Below are 23,464 nucleotides of genomic sequence, written 5' to 3' on the forward strand. Positions count from 1 at the left end.
CCTCCCCCTGCCTGGCCCTGCCACTCTCAGTCCAAGCCGTGGGACTGGCAGACCACCTCTGATGATCCTCACAGTTAAATAAAAGCGGTCGGTGCCCAAGACTACAAACTACCCCTTCCCTTATGGAGAGCAACAGCCTTTACTTTAAATATCCTGCTTTACAGATTTCAAACGTTAACAGCACAACTTCAGGAATATATTGATTCAGGTTTAAAAGGAACCACCTACGTCCAACATTCACTCACTGGAATATCCTGTAAGAGCAGAGTAACTCAAGTAGAAAAACCATGTTTCAGTCTCTATAGTCTGTCATTAATCTGGGCAAAGTTGACTGTTTGCTGCTGAATAGTCCCCGTAAACAAGAAACCACGGGGAGATGGCTGAAGGGAGCACTGCCAGGATTGCCGGCACACGCAGGCATTCAAGAATTTGTTAACTGGGTGAGTTTTCAAAACCACAGAGAGAATTCAGGAGACACGGTTATGAGGACAAAATAAACTTTTAGATGCAGAAAGAGCACTGAGACTTTTACGTTTTTTTATTTTTGAGAGAGAGAGCCTGGGGGGGGGGGGGAGGTACAGAGAGAGAGGAAGACACAGAATTTGAAGCAGGCTCCAGGCTCTGAGCTGTCAGCACAGAGCCGGATGCGGGGCCCCAACCCATGCACCGTATGGTCATGACCTGGGCCGAAGCTGGACACTTGGACTGAGCCACCAATGCACCCCACATTGAAACTTTTTGTCTTCCATGGAGGAGCTAACAACACCAAAAGATTCTTTCAAAACGTGAAGCTAAAACAGGTTCCTTGTCTACAGAATATGAATTTCTAGATCTCTGAGAAAGAAAAGAATGTGAATCTCCGTCTTTCTAGAGTCATTCCCTTCCTTGCCCTAAGAAGTTCTTAACAACATAGAAACAATTTAACAGGCATGCCAGCCAGAGTCTCCAAATAAACATTTCCTAACAAGAGAGTGATTTAAAATCTCCATGAAATATCATTAAAACATCAACGTCAAGAACAGCACCTGCAATATTTTAGAATTATCTCAGAGGACTATTTCAAACTTTCATTCTTCCTGTGGTGAAAGAAAGTGGAACTTGGAAACCCGGAACTTGAGCTCCTGGGCTGGCCTCTTTGTAACTGGGAGTCACCATGGGAAAAATCACTTTGCTTCCTTCAGTTGCTTCTCTTCAACTATAAAACAGGGAGAATGGCCATGTCCCCTCCTAACCCCCGGGATTATTGTGAGGCTAAAATGATAAGAGTGTGAAAATGTCTCAAAAATGAGAATATTTTCAGCTTAGAAGCCATGACTAAAATCTTGTACTCCTGATTATGGAAACCCTATCTAAATGCTCAGATTTTAAATTATTGCTCTTTTAACAACAACACAAAAACCCTCAATAACCAATTCCTATGGTGTGAAAGTGGAGAGTGATTTCATTCCACTGACTTACAAGCAGTAAATCTGCAATCTCGCAACATGGCCATCACACACGCCTGCTTGCAAATGGGAAAGCCCATAGCGAAGTTGGTGTGGCAACAGCTGGTCTGTGAGTATGAGATGGAGGGGACCATGTCCTCACTAATAAATGTCAGCTTGATTTGAATTACTTGCTAAAGCACAGCTTAGACAAAGCCAAAGAGGAAAACCAAAGCTTTCTCGATAAAATGGAATCCCAAAGCATAAATAAAAGATTCCACCTGAGAAGAATGATTTATTATCTCGCACTCAAGAAAAGGATGCACAGTCCATTCTATGTGACCACATCTCTTAAGTTGTTTGCTACTGGTTTATAAAAAGCGTATGCATGTGTGTACACAAGCACACAGACGCACACGTACACTCCGCAGATTTGTAAGTTCAACTGAAAGAAAGCGTAGAAGTTATGCATTGGTTATTCGAAAGGAAACTAAGAAAGTTTATTCTTTTCAAGAATCGACAGTTCTTTGCCCTGAAAAAAAGCAAATTACCCAACGTCCAGGTCAGAAACGCTGAAGAAACTTTACATTGGCCAAAGAGAACTTGGAATTCAGGCCATCAGAAGTTACCAGTGTATTGGCATTAGAACAAGGTTGTCACAAAGAAAAAAGACCGAATGTCTAAAGCTTACAATGTATCATACCACGCATGGAGCTGTACGTGAATTTATTATGCACCAAGCTAGCTTGGGCCATATATAATTCACTTTCTTTTTTTAAATTTTTTTATTAATGTTTCTTATTTATTTTTGAGAGACAGAGAGAGACAGCGTGAGCAGGGGAGGGTCAAAGAGAGAGGGAGGCACAGAATCGGAAGCAGGCTCCAGGCTCTGAGCTGTCAGCACGGAGCCTGATGCGGGGCTCAAACCCACAAACATTGAGATCATGACCTAAGCCAAAGCCGAACGCTTAACTGACTGAGCCACCCAGGCGCCCCTATAATTCACTTTCTTATACACTGTTTGGTTAGAAATGCAGGAAATAGGAGCACCTGGGTGGCTCAATTAGCTAAGCATCTGACTTTTAGTTTCAGATCAGGTCACGAATTCACAATTCGTGGGTTCAGGCCCCGTATCGGGCTCTGTGCTGACAGCGTGGAGTCTGCTTAGGATCCTTCCTCCCTCTCTCTCTCTCTCTCTCTCTCTCTCTCTTTCTGCCCCTCCACTGTTCTCTCTCTCTCTCTTTTTCTCTCTCTCTCTCAAATAAATAAACTTTAAAAAATAAAAATATTAAAATTTTTAAAAAAAGAAATGCTGGAAATAATAATTTTCCACCAAAAAACCCTTCATTCTCCAACTTCTCCAAGCTTCCAGAGATATGACACACTGTGAAGAATATTTATATTTTTGTGAGGAAGACACAAATACCTTTCCTAATGGGCAGCCATAATATTTTTTTTCTTTTATTTCGGTCATACATGAACTAAATGTCTCCTTTTCCCAAAATGATTTAAGCAGCTTTACAAAACCAACATCAGATGTTTGAGGGTCTTATTTAAGGTTCTTATGCAACCAGCTCACCATGTGATCACCACTATTCTATAATTAAGATAAGTGGAATTATTGGGATAAAATATTAGATCAGTGGAGTCTTTTGAAGGCTCAGTGAGCAACTCTGTCTTCCATTTTAAAAAGGAAATCAATAATAGGCCAATATTTCTTTACTTTTTTAAATATATAGTGTATTACCAAGTTGGTTTCCATATATACCCAGTGCTCTTCCCACCAGTGCCCTTCTCTATGACCATCACACCCTTTCCCCTTCCCCGCTCCCTATTCACCCCTCAGTTTGTGCTCAGCATTCAAAAGTCTCTCATGATTTGCCTCACTCCCTCTCCCCAACTCTTTCCCCCCGCTTTCCCATTCCCATGGTCTCCTATTAGGCTTCTCCTGTTAGACCTATGAGTGACAACATATGGTATCTGTCCTTCTCTGCCTGACTTATTTCGCTTAGCATGACTCCCTCTAGAAACCAGTATTTCAGTTGCATTATACAAACATAGGTGACAAGTTACCACTGAAAACCTGGGTTTTCCCCCATGCAAGCCCCCCTCAGGAATTCTACCATACCTGGCAGGAATGCAGATTCTTATTTTCTTAAGGGTCTGTATTAGTTAGGATGTTTGACTCTTAGAGGTCAATGAAGAAATCAGGAAGGCTGGGAACTCATGACCCAGGCTCTGTTGCTTTGAAATTCTCTCATTTTGCCCTCTGCGTTTGTTGGGTTTATCTTTAAGTTGGTTTCCTTCATGATTACAAATTGGCTGTGAATAGCATTTAGAACTGCATTTTTCCTTGTTCATGTTCAGCAAGCAAGAGACAAAAACTTTCTTAATTGTGAAATAAACTTTTTCCCCTTCAGTCTTATTTGGCCACCTTAAGTCACATGGCCAACCCTTGATCAATTGTCATCAGGAGATCATCAAGTGTGAATTGCCGGAGGTTCTGATTCCAGAAATAAAGACCAGCACAGTAGATGAGGTTGTTATCTCTGAGGTGGACCAATCAAGACCCATCCCTGATAGTAGGGATTGAATGAACCTCCCTTTAATTATTGGGCTGCATTATGTGTGGAGATAGAACATTCAAAGAAAATCAGGTGTTTTGTTAAGAGGTAGAAAGGAAACATGAAAGCTAGAAAATGATTGGCAATGCCCACCTTGCAACCCAGTGGGTTACCAAAAAAGGGGGCAAGAAGAATTTTCCCATGGATGGTATGTCTCAAATTTATGTGGGGCAGGGGTCCACTCTTAGTAGGAAGGGTATCTCTGGTTGTAACTGTCTACCACCAGCCCCAGGAAAAGAGATTCTAATTTCCTTAAGAGAGGCAGCTGCAAATAAGTTTAAATAGCCTGATGAAACTTTATCAACGCCTGTTATAAGAACTGTAAAATCAGGGATGCCTGGGTGGCTCAGTCGGTTGAATGTCTGGCTTTGGCTCAGGTGATCTCATGGTTTGTGGGTTTGAGCCCCGTGTCGGGCTTTGTACTGACAGCTTGGAACCTGGAGCCTGCTTCGGATCCTGTGTCTCCTTCTCTCTCTGCCCCTCCCCTGCTCATGCTCTGTTCCTCTCTTTTTCCATAATAAATAAACATTTAAAAAATCAGTAGAAGCAAAGACATTCCCCATATCAGCAAAAAAACAGAAATAGCAGCTACTGATTCAGAACAGCAAGAAGCATAATGAAGAAAGCAGTGATGTAACAGGAGAAAAGCCCAAATGTCTCCAAGAAGGCAAAGTCACTCCACCAAAGGAAAGGAGACTGGGGTGACTTCGGGAGTCAGGATTTCAGTTAGATAGAGCTCATAGCCCAAGATGTGAAGATAGATTCAGAGCCCTTGGTTAACTACTAAGAGCATTACTAAGCATGATTTCTCTCCCAGGTGGAGAAAAATGTTTCTTATTAAGGAAGATCTTCCAAGAACTCCCAGAAGGTGAGCAGATTAGGCTTCCTGACTTGCTGCATCCCCACAAGAGGGTCACAGAGGAGGAGATCTGGTAGTGCTCCTCTTGAGTAGATCAACAAGGCATGGCCTTTTTATCTGAGCATGCTTCAGTATTCCTATTTTGGAGCTAGAGAAAAAGAAAAAGCAACTAAGGAGGTTTAAAAAAAAGCAAAGAAACTATGGGCAAACCAATTTTTAAAAATTGGAATATACTATATACCAAGATACACACACACACACACACACACACACACACACACACACACACTATTACCTGACATTTTCATATCATTAAGACCAAAGTAACTGCCAGACTGAAGTCGTCTTGAATTAGGTAGAAATGATAGAATTTCCTAGGAGACTAAAGCCCACAGGACACCCCCGTGAAGAAGTCCACTATACAATGATAAATAGCCATGTAGTATAAAACAAGATTCCATCAACTGTATAGTCTAAAATGTTGAGGAAGAAAAACCCCAACAAACTGAGTAGGGGTGAATGCGAACTTCATTACTTCCATTAAAAGAATCGCCTGCACAGACAGAAGGATACCTGCTTAATAGCTATGAGTTTGGACTGGGTCTGTCAGCTGACCACAAGTTTAATAGGTGATCATTCGTGTAATGTAACACCTTTAAAAGTCAATATAATATTAAGATCATGGAAAGTGATAACTTCACCATTTTCCAATTGGATCAGACCACATCTGGGGTCTGGGGTTAATGGTGATGTTGACAAAGTAAGGCATGTCCAGAAGAGGGTGCCTGGGAGGGGAAAGGCTTGGGTAGCCATATCATAAATGTGAGAGAGAGGTCATGCTATCGAATTGGAAATAAAGCCATTCTGTATTACTCCAGACCAAGACCAAGACAGCAGGACAATGGGGACACCAGTAAGTGCCCTATATCACATGCACAGTAGGCAGGGGGACAGACTCCAGAGGCAACATGCCTGGGTTTATATTCTGGCTCTGACACATACTGACTCTGTAACCTTGAGCAGGTGGATGAAACCCTCTGTGCCTCAGTTTCCTCATCTGAAAAATGGGGGTACTATGAGCCTTAAGGCATGAGATTCTTAGGAGGAATACATGAGTTATAAGTGAAGTGCTTAGACTATGCCTGGCAAATCATAAGCACTATGTAAGTCTTTGTGGTTGACACAAAGAACCAGCTTTTTCAGAAACAGAGATGCCATGTGTACTGGTTTGCTAACGCTACTATAACAAAATACCACAGACCGGGTGGTTTGAACAATAGAAACTCATCATCTCACAGTTCTGGAGGCTAGAAGTCATAAATCAAGGTGCTGGTAGGGGTGGTTCCTTCTGAGGACCATGGGGAAGAATTCATTCCATGCCTCTCTCCTAGCCTCTTGTGGTTTGCTGGAAATCTTTGGTTTCCTTGGTTTATAGAAGCATCGTGCTATCTCTGCCTTCCCCCCCCCCCCCCCGCCGTGTGAATGTGTTTGTCTTCATATTGTACCATTTTATAAGGATACCAGTCAGTTGGATTAGGGCCCACACTAATGACCCATTTTAACTTGATTCTCTCTGTGAAAACCCTACCTCCAAATAAGGTCACACTGTGAGACACTGCAGATTAGGACTTCAGCATATGAATTTGAAGGGACACTATTCCAGCATAATACCATGTCACCAGAGATCTTTAAAAAGAGGCCAGATGGGGGTGCCAGGTGGCTCAGTCAGTTGAGTGTCCACTTCGGCTTAGGTCATGATTTCACTGTTGTTGAGTTCGAGCCCCACATCAGGCTCCGTGCTGACAGCTCGGGCCCTGGAGCCTGTTTGCTTCAGATTCTGTGTCTCCCTCTCTCTCTGTCCCTCCCCCACTTGCACTCTGTCTGTCTGTCTCTCTTTCTCAAAAATAAATAAACAGTAAAATTAAATAAAAGTAAAAATAAAAAGAGGCCAGATGATCAGAGATGTTGCTGGTTTAATCCTGCTATGCAGCTGATGGAGGACATGCTTTTACAAAACAATTACAGGGTCAAATCAGGACTCCAGCGTACAACTTGAGGTGCGATAAAAAGCCTGATTTCTTAACCCACAGGCCTGACTTGGCCTCACAAATTACAGTGGTGAAAAAACAGAGCAATATGGCTGTTACTTCCTTTGCCCGTTTTCCTATCGAGATAACGGAGGAAATACCTCCCTGTTACTCCTTCAAGCCTACATTCCAGCTTCAGCATTCCTTTTGTTCCACAAGCACCAAGCACCCAATTGAGTCACACCTATGGGGAAATAATATTCTATCACCTCAAGAGCACTGAGGATTTTTCCCCCTCTTCACCTTATTTTATCTCCCCAATGATTACAGAGACTACAAGCATCAAATAATATCAAGCTCACATCCACAGGAGGGAATTGAGAAGTTAAGCTTTTAGACTGAGGTCATGTAATTAATTAATGGCAGTGCTGTGATTAGGTTTCAGTGTCCCTGATAATCTATCAATTACAAGTCAATTTCTTGAGCATCTCCTATTTGTTTAGCACTGTGCAAAATGCTGAAGATTGAGACTTGGTCTCAGTCCAACCAAATCACTGAAACTCCCAGCATGGCATTAGAAGCCATGTCAGTCCAGGCAAAGTGGACTCCATTCCACTCTTAACTAAGCCCTGATCATAAAAGCTCCCAGCACATTTTTTTCTTTATTTTGGCACCATTACATGCAGATCACCCAAAGGCCTTCACTTCAAACCTCACTGTAAGCAACATTTGGAAATGTTCTTTCCCTGATCCCTCCCAGAATTGATCCCTCAATTATTGCCCTTCTTCAGCAAGTAGTGGAGACAGTCTCTTCTCTCTCTTCCAGACAGACCTGTACTTTGGAGAGGATGACACTGCCCTTTGAACTGGGTATCTTGCCATAGAAAGCAATGATTTAGAGGTTTCCTGGATTCTAAAGCCACTTTCACTTCTCAAACTCAGCTATCAAGTTAGAAAATAGCAGGGTATGCTTTCTCCATATCCAGAGGCAGCCCTATTTAGTGAGTGTTAATTACATAAGTCAGGTTTGCTATATGATAAGCAACCAAAAAACCAAATTTCAGTAGAAATCAATACACAGCCAGAGTGTTTTATTTGTGTGAGTTTTTGTTTGGGATTTTTGAGTTTTGTTTTGTTTTGTTTTGTTTTGCTCACACTCCAATGAACTGAGAGATGTTTAGCTACTGATACGGTCTGAGTTTGGTTGGGCTTGGTTCCAACGTGTGGGTTGGGTTTAGAGTTCCTCCACTTGTCTCTCAACTTCCCTGGACCAGAACTTACCTGAAGTATGTTCTTCCCACCGCAGAAAAGTAAGCACACGAGGGCAAGTCCAATGTCACAAGTGTATTTCCACAAACCTCCCATTGGCCAAGCAAATCACTTGCCTGACCCTAAAGTCAAGGGGCCTGCCAGGAGGCCATGTAAAAGGTGTGCAGGTATTACACTACTCCAAGGAAGTAAAGAGTCAGACTTATAATTTGTCTTCCCTGGTAAGGCAAAGACCCAGTTCTTCAGGTTGTCCATGATGGCTCACTCACTACCACTCACTAGATACCTACTCTTCCAGCAGCACAGAGTTTTATTTTTGACCATTGAACAATTCCACCTTTCCCTTCCCTTCCCAAATTCTGTAATACCACCTTTTCAAAAGCAGTTCCTCCCTTCTCATGCTGTTTTATTAAAATCTTTCTGCCAGGCTGAGAAGTTGAGAATCCCACCTGCATCTAATATACGATAATTAGCTATTGCAACCCAGCACTGTTCGCTTTTTTTCCCTCAGTCTGTTGCTTGCCTGTTGCATTGTTGTTGGCCAATTTCCAAAAATCATAATAGGAAGAAGAAAAAAAGAAACTGTTTAGAAGATGGTTATCCAAACATCCAAGCCCTCCTCCAGGTAATGAATCCATACTGAGTGAAGCTAGCATTTGGAACAATAATGTAAGGAGAAAAGAAAATGAAAAACTCCCATTAAAGTAAATAGATCCTACAAGTCTATCTTTGTGGATCCACAATATGGAGTCACAGATTTAGTTGTTCACACTTCTCCCATATTTTCAGAGCCATTAAGCAGAGTGGACTTGTCAGGGTTTCAACATTGTAATTGTTTAGCTATAAATTTCCCTGCTGGCTGGGGCCTGAGGATTCCAATAATCACAGGCCAAGGCAGAAGTCAAAATAGATAGTACATGGGGGAAGGGAGAGAGCCCAGCATGAGGATTTACTGAGGTAGGAGGGTGTGGGGCTGTGGAAGAGGGTGAAGGCTGCCAGAGGCATAGATGCTGAAAAGCATAGCACAGGACCATGATAATTCTAGGTTAAGTTGTGAGTAAGGTTTCTGCTCCCCAACATGATGAAAACCAGCCTGAGCTGCTGGTTCCTTCCCACACAACCAACCTAGAAGAACCACAGAAATAAGAAATAAGTCAGTTGGAGAAGGACAGATACCATATATTTGCACTCATAGGTCTAACAGGAGAACAGGAGAAACCTAATGGAGGACGATGGGGAGGGGAAGGGGGAAAGAGAGTTGGGGAGAGAGAGGGACGCAAAACCTGAGAGATTATTGATTACTGAAAAGGAACTGAGGGTTGAAGGGGGAGAGGAAGGGGGAAAAGAGGTGGTGGTAATGGAGGAGGGCACTTGTGGTCAAGAGCACTGGGTGTTATATGGAAACCAATTTGACAATGAACTATTTTTTAAAAAAGCAAAACTTGATTTGAAAAATGAACATAGAAACTGTGGGGGACCCCTTGGTAGACTGAATACGTGGTGGGGATCAACCTGAGGCTGGGGGTACCAGTGAATTGACGAAGAATATGTTTCAGGGAAGCTCTCAAGTTCTGCTTCTGACTGCATTACCTTCGGAGGATAATCATCTGCCCCAGGGTGGAAAGGAAGCTGGCATAATTAGCCAGGTGGGAGGTGGGTAAAACCAGGGTAGGGCCAATACCCTGCAGGGTGAGGAGCTGATGAAAAAAAGTGTAGACTGGCCAGCTGACCTTGAGCATTCATTCCTCTACCTCTTCTGTGCCCCCTCACCTCAGAACTGGTGGATCACGATCAAAAGCTGTGGTCTTCAAATTGATTTTGATTTCCACCCACAATGAGAAAACACACTTTGTATGAAGACTCAGTACATACAGAGCCCTGTACAAATGAAAGACAGTTTCACAAAACAACAGGATAACTATGGGGATGCCCTCTATACTTTTCAACCTATTCTATTCTATTCTATTCTATTCTATTCTATTCTATTCTATTCTATTCTATTCTATTCTATTCTATTCTGTTCTGTTCTGTTCTATTCTATTCTATTCTATTCTATTCTATTCTATTCTATTCTTATTCTATTCCATTCCATTCCATTCCATTCCATTCCATTCCATTCCATTCCATTCCATTCCATTCCTTTCCATTCCATTCCATTCCATTTCATTCCATTTTGTTCCAATCCATTCTGTTTCTTCTCCCTCTGCTCCCCTCTTCTTTCTCTCCTTTTCACCACCAAATCCTCTTCTTCTTTTTTCCTTTTCTCCCTTCTCCTCCCCCTTCCCATCCCTGTACTGACATTGACTTCATGACCCATTAATCAGTTACCACACAGGATTTGGAAAACTTATTCATAGAGATAATTTCCTTCTGAGATTACTTTTTCAGAGTATCTAAAGGATGATTCTGACCAAAGTTGTGGCCTAAGAGAAAGACAAAAATTGGGGTGATACATTATAGATCTGTGGGATCTTGAGCACTCTGCCTTGGATCTCACCCCTGTCCCATTTCTAGAAGCTGAGTCTGAGGCCCCTCCTCCAATAGAGACACCAGCCATGGTAAAAGTTATCCATAAAGGAAAACACAATTTTAATATAGAATGCTATATTCAGCCAAATTATGACTTAAATCTGCATACTCAATAGATATATTCTTAAACATATAAGGTTTTAGCACATGTGCCACACAAACTCTTTAGAGAATTCAAGCAAAAAGTAAAAGCAAGATATTCTAGAAGAAATATGGGAAGTAAGAGGATTCAAATAATTTAGTAGAACTAGTTGTTACCTGAAATATTAAAAAACAAAGGAAAAAATAACTGTATCCATAATAACCCTGAAGAGAAGTTTTAAACAACATCAACAAGGGGAAGGAAGAAAGGGATGGACAGCAAGGAGATATGAGGACATGCTAACATGTCCGGCTTGTTCAAAGTGAGATTGTGAGTGGAGGATAGATGATAAAGAATAGAAAGATGATAGGTAAATGGAATGCAGGTAGATCTGAGATAGCTAAAGGGATAAAAAAATTAAAAAAAAATTTTAGCTCTCAGATTAGCTAAAACTGATTTTCTCTAATATAGCAACAATATAAGATCTATGAGAGAAATTAAAAGAAAATACAAAGTTAAAGGAAGAAAAAGTATTTAGGGCAAATATGAATCAAAGAAGGTCAGAGTATCAATTTTAATATCTGACAATGGAATATAAGGTAAAAAAATAATAATATGAAGAACAATAAAGCAAAAACAACACAACCATCATTGGGACACATGAACTTCACAATATAGATTCAATATATATAAAATAACAATGATAAAACTGAAAGAAATGGAAAACAAGGAAACTCACCCACCCCTCCCCGCTGCCGAGCATAAATGGGTGTAGTCACATTTGCACTTACAGCATTTGATGGCTTCCTGCTGTCCTCAGGATAAAGGATATTGATCAGGGCTTGTGAGGTCCTATGTGATCTGGTCCCTCTTACCTCTTCAGCTCCATCCTTCAATACTTTGTGTAACCTTTTTGAATTTATTTTTATTCTTCATATGTCCCTTTTCTCTCTTATTCGAAACCATGAGGTTTATTGTTCTTCTAGCTGTAATATCTTTCCCACTCTTTCCCTGGTTAATTCATACTTATCTAAATTATGTTAGATTAGATATTACTTCTTCCACAAAGCCTTGAATGTACTTGTCCTTTCACAGCATTCCACTCACTTGTAAATTTTCTGCTTGACTCTCTATCTCCCCCACCAGACCATGGGCTCTATGAGAAAAAGACAGTGTCTGTGGCAGTTACCAATATATCCTAGTGCCCAGGACACTGATTGTCATAGAAAGGAATTTAAAAAAGTATTTCTGTAGTAACCAAGTCCAAAAAAAGTATTTGTATAGTAATTATGAATTTTATTTTTTTAAGGAAATCAGCCCAACTTCTGATTCAACATGGCAGAATTAACATGTGCATTCATCTCTGTTTCTGTCCCCTGCCCATAAAACTTCACTACAATGCCAGTAAAATAATTTTTAAGGGATAAATCCTCCAGAACAAAGAAAAAGCTGCTGCAGATAGCTTATCAAAGTCAATAAAGATAAAACCAAACTGGATGGGGTCAGTGGGCATGGAAATCAGCAAGAAGCAAGATCAAAGCACAAAGAACTAGAAAGACTCAGGAATTGAAGGCACTGGGTGTTTCAGAATACAGTGGTTGAATATATGACTAAAAACAGGCAGATTGATTAAAAGTCTTTATGAAAAATGCAGACACCCTCCTACCCCTCATCTAGCCCAATGATACCAAGCAACAACCCTACCTCCAAGCAAAAGAAAAGAGGTGTACACTGTGGCTAGGTTGTTCCAGAAGGGCTCTGGACTTAGAGGCAGGTAAAGCAGAGAGTTGGACTGAGATGCTTTACCGAAATCAAGAAAGTTAAGTGAAATTTTGAAACCAACCTTCCCAGTCACTTTGCTAGTTTGTTTGCCCAACCTCAGTGTGGCAACTGGAAGGGATGGTTGATTACAGAAACTGACAACTCCAGTAGAAAAGACCTACCCTTGTTGTTATCAATCAACTGCCAGACCACGATTTGGTGAGGCCCACCAGTCAACAGTTCCACCTTGGCACCTGTGGGTTTTTCCATTAGCTTCTGGTTCCTGATTCTTAAATTATGTATAAATATAAAAGATTTCTATTCCTAAGCACTTGAGGAAAACCACTAACCTTAAAGGAAGTGACCATAAAGGAATTTATGGGAAACAGAGACACAATGGGGAATGAAACAAATTTTTTTAAATCAATATAATTAATATTCTAAGAGAGATAAGAGAGGATTGTACCTCCATGAAACAAGAAGAGAGTGCCTGTAAAAAGGATTTTCAGCAAATAAATAGGAGCTCTTGGAATTTAAGCATGTAATTGACAGCTTCCCTGTGGGTTAGAACATAGTAATATGTATAAAAATAAGCTGTGTCTCACCCAAATTTGTCTGTTTGCTGACCTTTACTCAGAGGTGCTAAACCATGCTTGAGTATGCAGATGATTTTCTATGCATGGTGTGCCATCTTGGAAAGAAGGAGGCAACCTTGGCCTTGCTCATCCACAGACCCCTACTTCCTCATTTGTGCTCGAGGCTCAGTCTTTATTCCAATCTGTGTAATCACTGATACTCCCAGGGTCCCTTAAGTTAACAGAGATCAAAAGAGCTGTGTGTACAAAACAGATTTGACTAGAAAATGATACCCAGTATTAGAGAGGTAAAGTGACTTGCCCAAATAAAGGACATCATGGGCATTCAATCCTAAGTTCCCTGATACCTCCCATTTATTTACTTGTTCATTCATTGAAGAAATATTATAGCAGTAATAATAAAGATGATTAGTTCCTGCACTTCTGGAGCTCACAATCAGATGAACAGAGGATGGAGCAAACAAGATTGCTCCAAATGATGCTGAGATGGAATTCTGCTCAGGAGGGATGTCCAAGAAAGATGTTCTTCTGGGACTGATTCCTAATGGATAAGGACAAGATGGGAAGGGGATGGAGAGGATCAAGATAGAGGTGAGAGTGACCACTATGCTTTGGGGGCACGTCAGTGTTTCTTGAAGTTTGGACAGCAAAGATCAAATGTAGTCACAAGGGGAGGTGAAATTGAAGCTTCAGGGAAGGACCAGATAAGCCAAGAGACAGCATGTTCTGCTAAGGAACCTGGACTTCATCCCACAGCCAGACATTAGGCAGACTTTCAGCGTTTTGATCAGGTGACAGATTCTTGCCCAGTATATAATTCATTTAATGATATGGATTCCAAAAGCTCCAAAGTACGAGAAGGGAGAGACCATTGTGAGCTGGTGATTATGCCCAGAAGAGGCAGATGATTTAGGCAGATTAAAAAAAAAAGAGGGAGGATCACTTGGAAAAGGAGACAGTGACACAAAACAAGGTTGAGAATGAAAGTGTTGAGTTCAAAGAGCAACCAGAGGATCCCTCTAGCTCCAGGAAACAAGAAAAGACAAGGAAAAGAGTAAGAAGGATGTGGTCAGTTGAGATAGACACCAAATTGGGGAGGTTAAACATGGCTCAGCATGTTGGTGCTGCTTCAAGCTTTCTTCCCAATGGTGGAGGAAAAGGAATCCCAGAACTCTCAGATGGTGGCCAGAGGTGGACTTCTATAATCTCAGAACTTCTTCAAAATCTATGTTTAATATTTAAAATTCATATGTTTTGATTCTACTTTACATAAGATTGATGTAAAAAGTGTGTTTAATTACTTTCTAGTTAAAGCACAACTTCATGTATCCCAAGAAATCTTGCAGGAAATTAGTATTCCAGAAGGATGTTCTTGTGTCTTTTCATGTCTCATGAATGCCAATACCTGGGGGATGTGAAGATACCCAACAGCGAGAAATCCAGTTTCTTCAAGTGAGCTGTGAGGTGAAAGGTATTTGAGGAAGTTAAATAAGCTGAAGGTTACTGGATGGGTGAGTTAGTTTTAAATGAGTGTTAGAAAGCCAGGTAAGGGGCTTTTGATATAACCATGTTGAGATTTTTAGACCAGAGGATGTTGATGGATGGAGAAAAAATGGCACACACACAGAAACTTTTGAACACTTGATGGATGATTCAATGTGGGGTCAGGAAGGAGGAGAAAAAAGAATCAAAGGCAATTCTGACTTTGAACTAAGGGGAACAGATGCCACAGTCAAAGAGGAGGAAGTTGAGAACATGGTGGCTGTGCACGTCCCTGTGCCTGATGCACATGTAGAAATGTGTTGTCGATGGCTAGACTCAGGGACCAAGGCCTACAGTAGAAACATGAAGGTGGGTGTGGGGATCTTTCTCATCGAAGTCAAAGTTGACACCACAGGGTTGGAGGGAAGCCTGAATGAGTAAGGAGAAAGAAGGAAACACAGAGAGCTGGGGACTTACATAGATGAGTAGTAGAAATGGAGAGAGAGGCCTCCATGCAGGAAAGAGGAAAAGGTGTATTGACCCTCAGACACCACATTTTCCAGTGCATGTAGCAGGAGAAAACTGGATAAAGAAAAAAAGGGAGGAGGGACATTTCTTACTTGGTATACCTGAAGAGTCCAGGAGTAGACCCCAACTTCAGGTATGATTAGATTCCAGTGCTCAAATGATGCCATCAGAAATCTCTATATCCACATTTTCACTCATCTTCTCTTCCCAGCTGCTTCAGTTTCAGGCACATTTTCTCATCATGGTGGCCCTTGGCAGCTCCAGGCTTTTATCTTCTCATCTCCATAACCCAAATGAAAGAGAACTCTTGTGTCCCAAAAGTTCCAATGAAAGTCTCCAACGAAGTTTCAGGTTTGGCTCTGATTGGACCATCTCTACTCCCAAGCCCGTTCTCAAAGCAGACCAGAGCTGGGTAACATACCCTGCCCAGAGCTGGGTAACATACCCCTAAGTGTCCTACCCCAAGCCCACACCAACTAAGACCTGGGGGAGGGGGCTTCCCCAAATGAAAGACGCTATGCGACTTCTGTGGAGAGGGAGAATGGATGCTCTCAGAGGAGCAGAGAGGTTCCAGTGGCAGAGGGGAAGGCTTTAAGAAGCTTAGGGTGGCAAGAGAGTGGCCAAAATTTGCCATGTCATACAAAGGCCAAGGTAGGGGCAATAGAGGCCCCACTGCACCTAGCTAGACCCCTCTACATCTCCCCCACTGCTTCAGTAGTGATCCTGATGACAGTGACAGCCTGCCCCCAGCTTCCCCCTCTCATTGTTTTCAGCATGGCACCCAGCACCCCCATCACTACACCCTTCCAGAACCAGGCCAGAGCCACTTTGGCTGACGCCCATGGGCCTCTCCAGCAATTAAAAAGCCCCTCAGGCTCCAGAAAGCAGCCTTGTAATGTGAGAGCCAAGCCCTTCATGGCTGGACTTCCCCACCACACCCATCATACAATTCCTTATTTCCCAGCAGGTAATGTTTCCAGTGAAAGACTCACTCCTCCCCTGTCCTTGGTCTCTGACCCCCCAATTGTTTGCTGAGGCGAGACCAGTAACGCTCCTTGGCTGCACTTCAGAGTTCCAGTTCACCGGGGGTGCGAGGCTGGGATTTCAGCAAGGACCCCGAGGGGCGCATGTTGTACGAATCACCTCCCCAGTGCCCAAGACATCAAACCACACTCCACCCCTCAGTTTCTTGGCCAGCCGCTTCAGCTCATTGGCGTTCGAAGCCACATTGCTGGCGGCGGCTCATCTGGAACATCCTGGCACGCTTCCCTTTCCAGGATAGTGAGCGCCCTTTACCACAGAGAGCGAGGAAGAGAGTCAGACAGACGGATGGACAGGGAGAGGGGAGCCCTGCAGACAGTGTGGATGAATATGGATTTGCAGCGTCTGCAGCAGGAGGGGGGCCATGGCAATCACATCCAATGCTCCGGAAGTGCAGATGGACCGACAGCAACTCCCCTTAGGAATCCGAGTGGGCTCGTTCTCGTGTGATGTTTTGAAGCATGTCAGCATTCCCGGGCCCTGTCAGCCTCCTCCAAATGACCTGAGTGCGGGTGTGAATAGCAAGCTCTCACCGCCTTGCGCGGTGCGGAGGGAGATGCTGGGAATACGGAGAACTGTTTGAGAGGTTTTTTTCTCGCGGTGAGAATCCAGGCAGAAATGCCTCCTCCTCAGCTCCCCATATACCCTTGCAGATCGAGGTGCAGATAAGCTCATCTATTATAAATTCTAATGCGCCACATTTCCCTGACCAGAGCCTCTTCTCCTCCCGAGCCCCGAGCCTTAGCCAGTATTTCATCCAAACCAGCTCCCTTCTGTAGGCTTCCCTCTGTTCATCCCACTCATGCCAGGAGGCTCACACTAGTGCCTTCTCCATGCATGCAGTCCACACACACACACAGAGACACGGACATGGACATACACACATGGACATGGACACATACACACATGGACATGGACACGCACATGCACACAGACATACGCATGCACACACATGCAGATATACACATGTACACATGCATATGTACACATACACACAGATGAACATGCATACATACACATGTGCACACATGCACTACACATGAACAGAGACATGCATGCATACACATGTGTAAACAGACATACACACATACATATGTGTATACAGACATGAACACTGCACACACATGAACACACACACACACATGCATACCCAAATAAAGCTAGACCCTGATCTTCCAGATTCATGAAACAGCCTTGCCTTGCCTAGCTTAAAATTAACATTTTTCACTCTTGAAATGTTTGAATCCCACAAAGTGATGCTTAAAAACACCAAAATGATAAAACACACACTCACATACACCCACACACACATATGCACACACATCAAGGAGAACTTTCACATAAGAATGTATTTCTGAAAGCTGTCTTCTGATTTGAGCCTTGTTCCTTTCTCCACATAGTCCTGAATCTGCAGGGTCATAAAGCACCTCCCAGGCCCAAGGGCAGCCCAGCCAGCTCCAAGGGCTGGCGTTTATTTCTTGGCAGCCAAGAGGTCCACTTTATTTGCTTGGAGAGACCTCATACGGCCATTTCAATACCTGCTCAGTCTTAATTTTCCCTCCCATAAAACGGGTCTATTAAAGCCCGCCAAGAGTCAGGCTGTGGGGATTCATACAATATCGCCAAACCTTTTTGAAAACGAGCACATGATTGTCACCATTCAGCCTTGGCATTCTGAGTCACGAGGAAGGCAGGGCTCAGCTTGATCTCAAGACGCTGACTAGGTGAGCCGTTTAAGCAAGCCCTGTGGTCCAGCAAGTGGGTGTGAGCAAAGAAGAAACAGCCCCATAAAAACCACACTTCCAGGGGCGCCTGGGTGGCTCAGTTGGTTAAGCGTCTGACTCTGGCTCAGGTCATGATCTCATGGTCCATTGGTCCACCCCTGCGTCGGGCTCTGTGCTAACAGCTCGGAGCCTGGAGCCTACTTTGGATTCTGTGTCTCCCTCTCTCTCTGCCCCTTCCACGTTTATGTTCTGTCTCTCTTGCTCTTAAAAATAAATAAACATTAAAAAAAATTTTTAACTACCCTTCCGACAGAATTTGGTGTATGAGTCCAGATTTCTATTGCACATGATAATAATCCTAAAGGAAAAACCCTTTACAGAGCAGTCTGCGTGCCAGGCACTGTGTTCCACGCACATTAGTTCCTCTTCTCTTAACCACCCTCTGAGGACGCACGATCATGAAGCCCAAGCTTATAGATGAGGAAAGGACAGTAGAAAAGCATAATAGCTTTCCCAAGTGGTGGAGCCAGACTGTGCTTTTAACCGCTACAGCGCGCAAGGGAGAGAATGAGCGATCATTCGCGCGTGCATAGGAAAGAGTCGGACGAAAACATGGCGTGGTATCTTACAGTTACAGGTGGTAGGATTACGGATGATTTTTTTTCCTTTCATATAGTACCTGCATTTTATCTAGATGTTCTTGTTTCTACAGGGAAAGAGGCATTGCTTTTATAAGAATAATTTTTAAGTGTTGTTTTGAAAAAGCATCTGCCACTCCTGTCTCTTGGACCACCAGGCTTTCTCCCCCAGAGCAGCAGACAAGGACGGCCAGTGCTCGCACTGGTAGGTGGGCTCAAGCCGTTCCTTATACACAGCCACCAAAACAAGGCAGAAGGACAAGAAGAGGTTAGTCAGCTGCTAAGAAACGTCATCATCAAGGAGGGAGAAAGTGGTCTCACGCGCCCCAAATTCACCCGAGCCCCTGATGTCTGGGGACAGACCTGGGGACAGTCCTGGGGACACAGTGGGAATGATCGAAAGGGACCTTGATGGGCCGGGAGACCAGACTTCTCGCTGTTTCTCACCTTTTGCTCTCCAAATAATTTCCTCATGGTCCGAACCAGCCTTCTCACCTGGGATCTCTGAGGCTCTGGGTTCTAAGACAACCCTGAGAGAGGCTTGACTGCGTGCCAGGCACGCTTCATGCTCTTTACATGCGTGGTCCCCATCACCACACAAAGCCCAGGAAGTAGATGTCAATATTCCCATTTCACAGATAGGAGCACTGAAGCTTCTAGACAAAATAACCGCATCAAGGTCACAGAGCACATAAGCCACTGAACATGGATGCCAACCCAGGTGTACCTGACCTCAGATTTTGGAGATCTTTCTAAGTTAACGATGCTGCTAGATTTCTAACTCCAATATTTCAAATATGCTCTGACTCCAGCGGCATGTCAGTGCTGTTGGCGTTATCATTAGAGCCTCAGGGGCTGAGCTGTAAGCAAAGTGCCTGTGACCCTTACCTCGATTTCCCTTCTCTCCTTCTGATCACACAGGCTCATAAAGTGCTTCAGGGGCTCTCGAGCTTTCCAAGGTGAAAGGGAGCCAGTTCCTCAGGGAGAGCGCTCCATTTCTGGCACCCACAGAGAGACAATCACATGTTAGGCCTAGGTGCTGGCCCATAAGCTTTTCCCAGAACATACCCGAAGCAGGAGGGGGGCGGGCGGCACTACACCCGTCCGTTAGCTCTTCGGGCAGGCGGCAATAATGGAGAACGTGATAAGCTGTCACTAGAAGCCAGCTCAGTTCTCTGAGACTTAATGGTAGAATAACACAATAGGGTCAGACTAAAAAGGTTCCCTTATGAAAATTTTATCAGCAACTTTGGTAAATGGCTGTGGGAAAGGTGCTCTGCTCCCAGGCAGACCTGGGACCCGGTTTTACAAGGTACAGGCAGCCTGCATTGCATCACCCCCCACAAGATATTAAGGGCACTCAAATTGAATTAACACCAAATCAAGCCGGTGCACTTAACAATACAAATGCACTTAAGGGATGCCTCAGGATGATTTGTGACTAAAGAAAGCAAAGAAGAAAACGGCCTGCAAGCCACAAGGGTGGTGTTGTGTGTCATATACAGGAAAGGCCATAAGTAGAACTTAGAATACCGGAAAACCATGAACTTCGGGGGCTCTCAAATACCTTAGACCCAGCCGTAAAGTAGAGGGCCGCTTTTGTGGTATGCAGAAACAATTGATAAATAAATTACAGACAATTTTCTTAGTGGCATGGTCTCCATTACCTCTGACAGCAGCCTAACTACTCCGCTAAGATGATAAGAGGCGAATAATGGCGGATCAGGTAGCGCCCCAGGAAATCCTTCGCCAGCTGCCAGGTCTCTTCATGACAGTGATGATACAAAGATCCTCAGTGAGAGCCAAGTGATGAGAAGTGACAGCTCGCCAGGCAGACTGTGACAGGTCCTAAAAAGAATCATCTGAAAATGGCCCTGGCAGACGGGACCCCAGAGTCAGGGCTGGCCCTTTTGTTTCTTTCCTTTCCCCCGTCAGTGTTTGTCCACACACTTTTTCCCCTCATATGTCTCCCTCCTTCACCCTCTTCCCACACCCCTCTTCTCACCCCCTCACCTTCTCTTTCAAATATACCCTGTCTACTGAGCTGGAAGACAATTTGGCCATCTTCATAGATGAATGGCTCTTCTGAGATTATCTTGGAAACTTGGATACATTCTGGACTTGAGAGAATTCAGGGGGAAAAAATGGCCTCACTGGGGATTCTTTTCCATCAAGTGAAATACACACAAAAGCATGCTTTTGTTATCCTTCCAGGAAAGAGCTGTCTCCACGCAGGGTCTTAGTCTGAAAACGGGCTCCATTTAGGTTGAAGGTGGCCTCATTTTGTCAGAGTTAAAGCAATTGCTCGCCGAGTCATGAGGTGGCTGAGAAACTGGGGCAGGCAGGTTCAATTTTTCACTACAGAGAAAGAAGTTCTCAAAAAGTAAGAAGGACCATTTCTAGCTGCTCCCATGCCTTGGCCAGGACTTGCTCATTCCAAGAGGTAGACACTATCATTAGGGAAGCTGGGTGAATACAAAGTTCTCCACGTCTAGAATGAATGATCTTGGGCCCTTGATCTGCAGCTGTGTGACTTGGTGAGTGCCTTGACTTCTTTGAGTTTAACTTTCTCCTATAGTAAAAAAACATTTGCATCTTCTCTAACCTCTTCCTGGGATTGTTGAGAGGGCACACCAAAAGTAATAATGGGAAAGATCTTTAGAAACTAGGAACCATCTACAAATATAAGGCATGGTTATAAAGAAAATAATCTACAAACTACACACAGACGCACTTCTTACAAAAACCATCTGGAGTCCCAAGAAAGACCAATCTACTCCTGGTTTTCCCTAGCAGCAGATGTGTCTGATAATCAGAGGAAGAGAAGAACAAACAAACATGAATGAAATCCATTGAAATCCCTAAACTTCACGTACCAATTACTTTTTAGCTTCTCCCGAACTGAACATAAACTGAATTGTGAAGCCGAGACAATGAATGGTATAATTCTTGGGAGCCAGAGATTTGCCTTATCTTCGGATCATCCTCACAGAGAATGCACCCTCCTACCGCACACTGGCACAGCCCCCAGAACACACAGTCTTCCATGAACTTCACCTCTACTCTCCCATGTCCTATTTGGGTGCTCACTCTATTCCTCTACGTCGTGATCCCTTATATGCCTAGGGATCACTACTTACACTGCTTACTTCTTATTAGTCCCTTTTCCTCAACAACCTTCTCTGAAGCTCATGACTCATTATTCATTAATGATTCATCCAATTAACAAGTATTTATTGAGTATTTACTTGATACCAGTATGGTGCTTGGTGTCAAGAATATAGGGGTCCATAAAAAGATGCTCCAAATTCAAGATTTCTTTCTGCCTCATTGACCCTTTCTTGATGCCATCTTTGGTTTCTCCATTTACTTTTAAAATGTATCTAAGCTGAGCACACTTCTCCAGTGAGAGAAGACCCTCCATAAATTGGAAAGAAAGCAAAATTTGTGTTATGTGGAAGCCTCCAATTAAATGTATCTAACTCCAGCCTTCAGGCCCATCAGACAGAATCCATCCCTCCCTCACCTAGGCTCCCACAGACTCATACATGCTTCTACTACATAACGTTTTTGATTATTTGTTTGGATGTCTGTCTCTCGCCAACATACTTTGGTCTTTTTAGGCATGGGTACCCTGTTCGTCCTACTCATGCCTGAGTCCTAAGCACATAGCACAGGCTTGGTACTTAGCGAGTATTCAGTAAGGTTTCATGGGATAAATGAATGAATGAATTTGTTTCTCTTTACTTTCTCTGTCCAGAACTTTCTACCCTTTCTTCCTTCTTTTCTATCAGCTCCAGACCCAGCCTATGACCCAGGGAGGGAGTGTTGCTAAGTGGTTATCAACACAGACTATCCTTGAGTGTTTTGGAGTCAGTCTCTATGGGCTTGTGAGAGCAGGTTATTAAATATTCAGGGGTTCTTAGAGCTGATTTTAAGCTGTTGATAACTTGAAGTTGGCTGTGATGGGCGTATTTACACAGTGGAAATCAACAGATGGCACACATCAAGATTTAGGGATTGGTTTTTGCTTTGGTTGATTTTTGGTTTTGTTTTGAGAGCCTACTTGTCTGCACATCACTGCTCTGATGTAGCCAGACCTGGATGTGTGGCTCAGCTCTACTACTCATTAACTGTGTGACCTTGGACAACTTGCTTGATGTCTCTAATACCGTTTCTTCATCTATAAAGTAAGGGTGATAATTGTGGCTTCACAGGTTTATTATGAGAAGTAAGTGACCTAATGTGTATAAAGTGCTTCACACAGCTCTTCATTCTTCATTCACAGTAAGTGTCCAGTAAGACTGATTTATTAGTATTTGTACTCATATCAGTATTATTCCCCGGCTGTCAGTTAATGTGTTATTTCATCCAGTTTGTTATACTTTGTTTTCTTATTATCTGAATGGTTTGTGGCAACTTAAAAAAAGCAAAAGACATAAAATAGAAAAGGTAAATTAAAAATCAAGATAAGGGAAAATAAAAATTATGATACAAAGTCAAAGTGACAACACTATCGTGATTAGAGAAAATCTGACGGAGTGATACTCACGAGAGTGTTCATTGTAACATTTTAAGGTGTTACCAGCAGAGTCACGGAGAGTCAGAGCAGAAGGGGCCTCCGAGGTCTTCTGGTCTGAGCCCTCACTTTACCGACTGAAATTGAGGCAGGCGGGCAGGAAGGAACCATTCCTCGAGCACTTAGAAGCATGATAGCAGATGCTTTCACTTCTGCCATCTCCATGGCACTCCATTTACCGATGAAGCCAGGGAGACAAGGGATATAACGGACCTTTCCTAACGCCACCAGGCTGGTGGTGGCAGAAACGAAAAGGACCCGGGTTCCCATTACCCACTCCTCTCCCTTATGTCTCAGGAAA

The sequence above is a fragment of the Suricata suricatta genome, chromosome 13 (assembly GCF_006229205.1).
Source record: "Suricata suricatta isolate VVHF042 chromosome 13, meerkat_22Aug2017_6uvM2_HiC, whole genome shotgun sequence".
Classification (NCBI taxonomy): Eukaryota; Metazoa; Chordata; class Mammalia; order Carnivora; family Herpestidae; genus Suricata; species Suricata suricatta.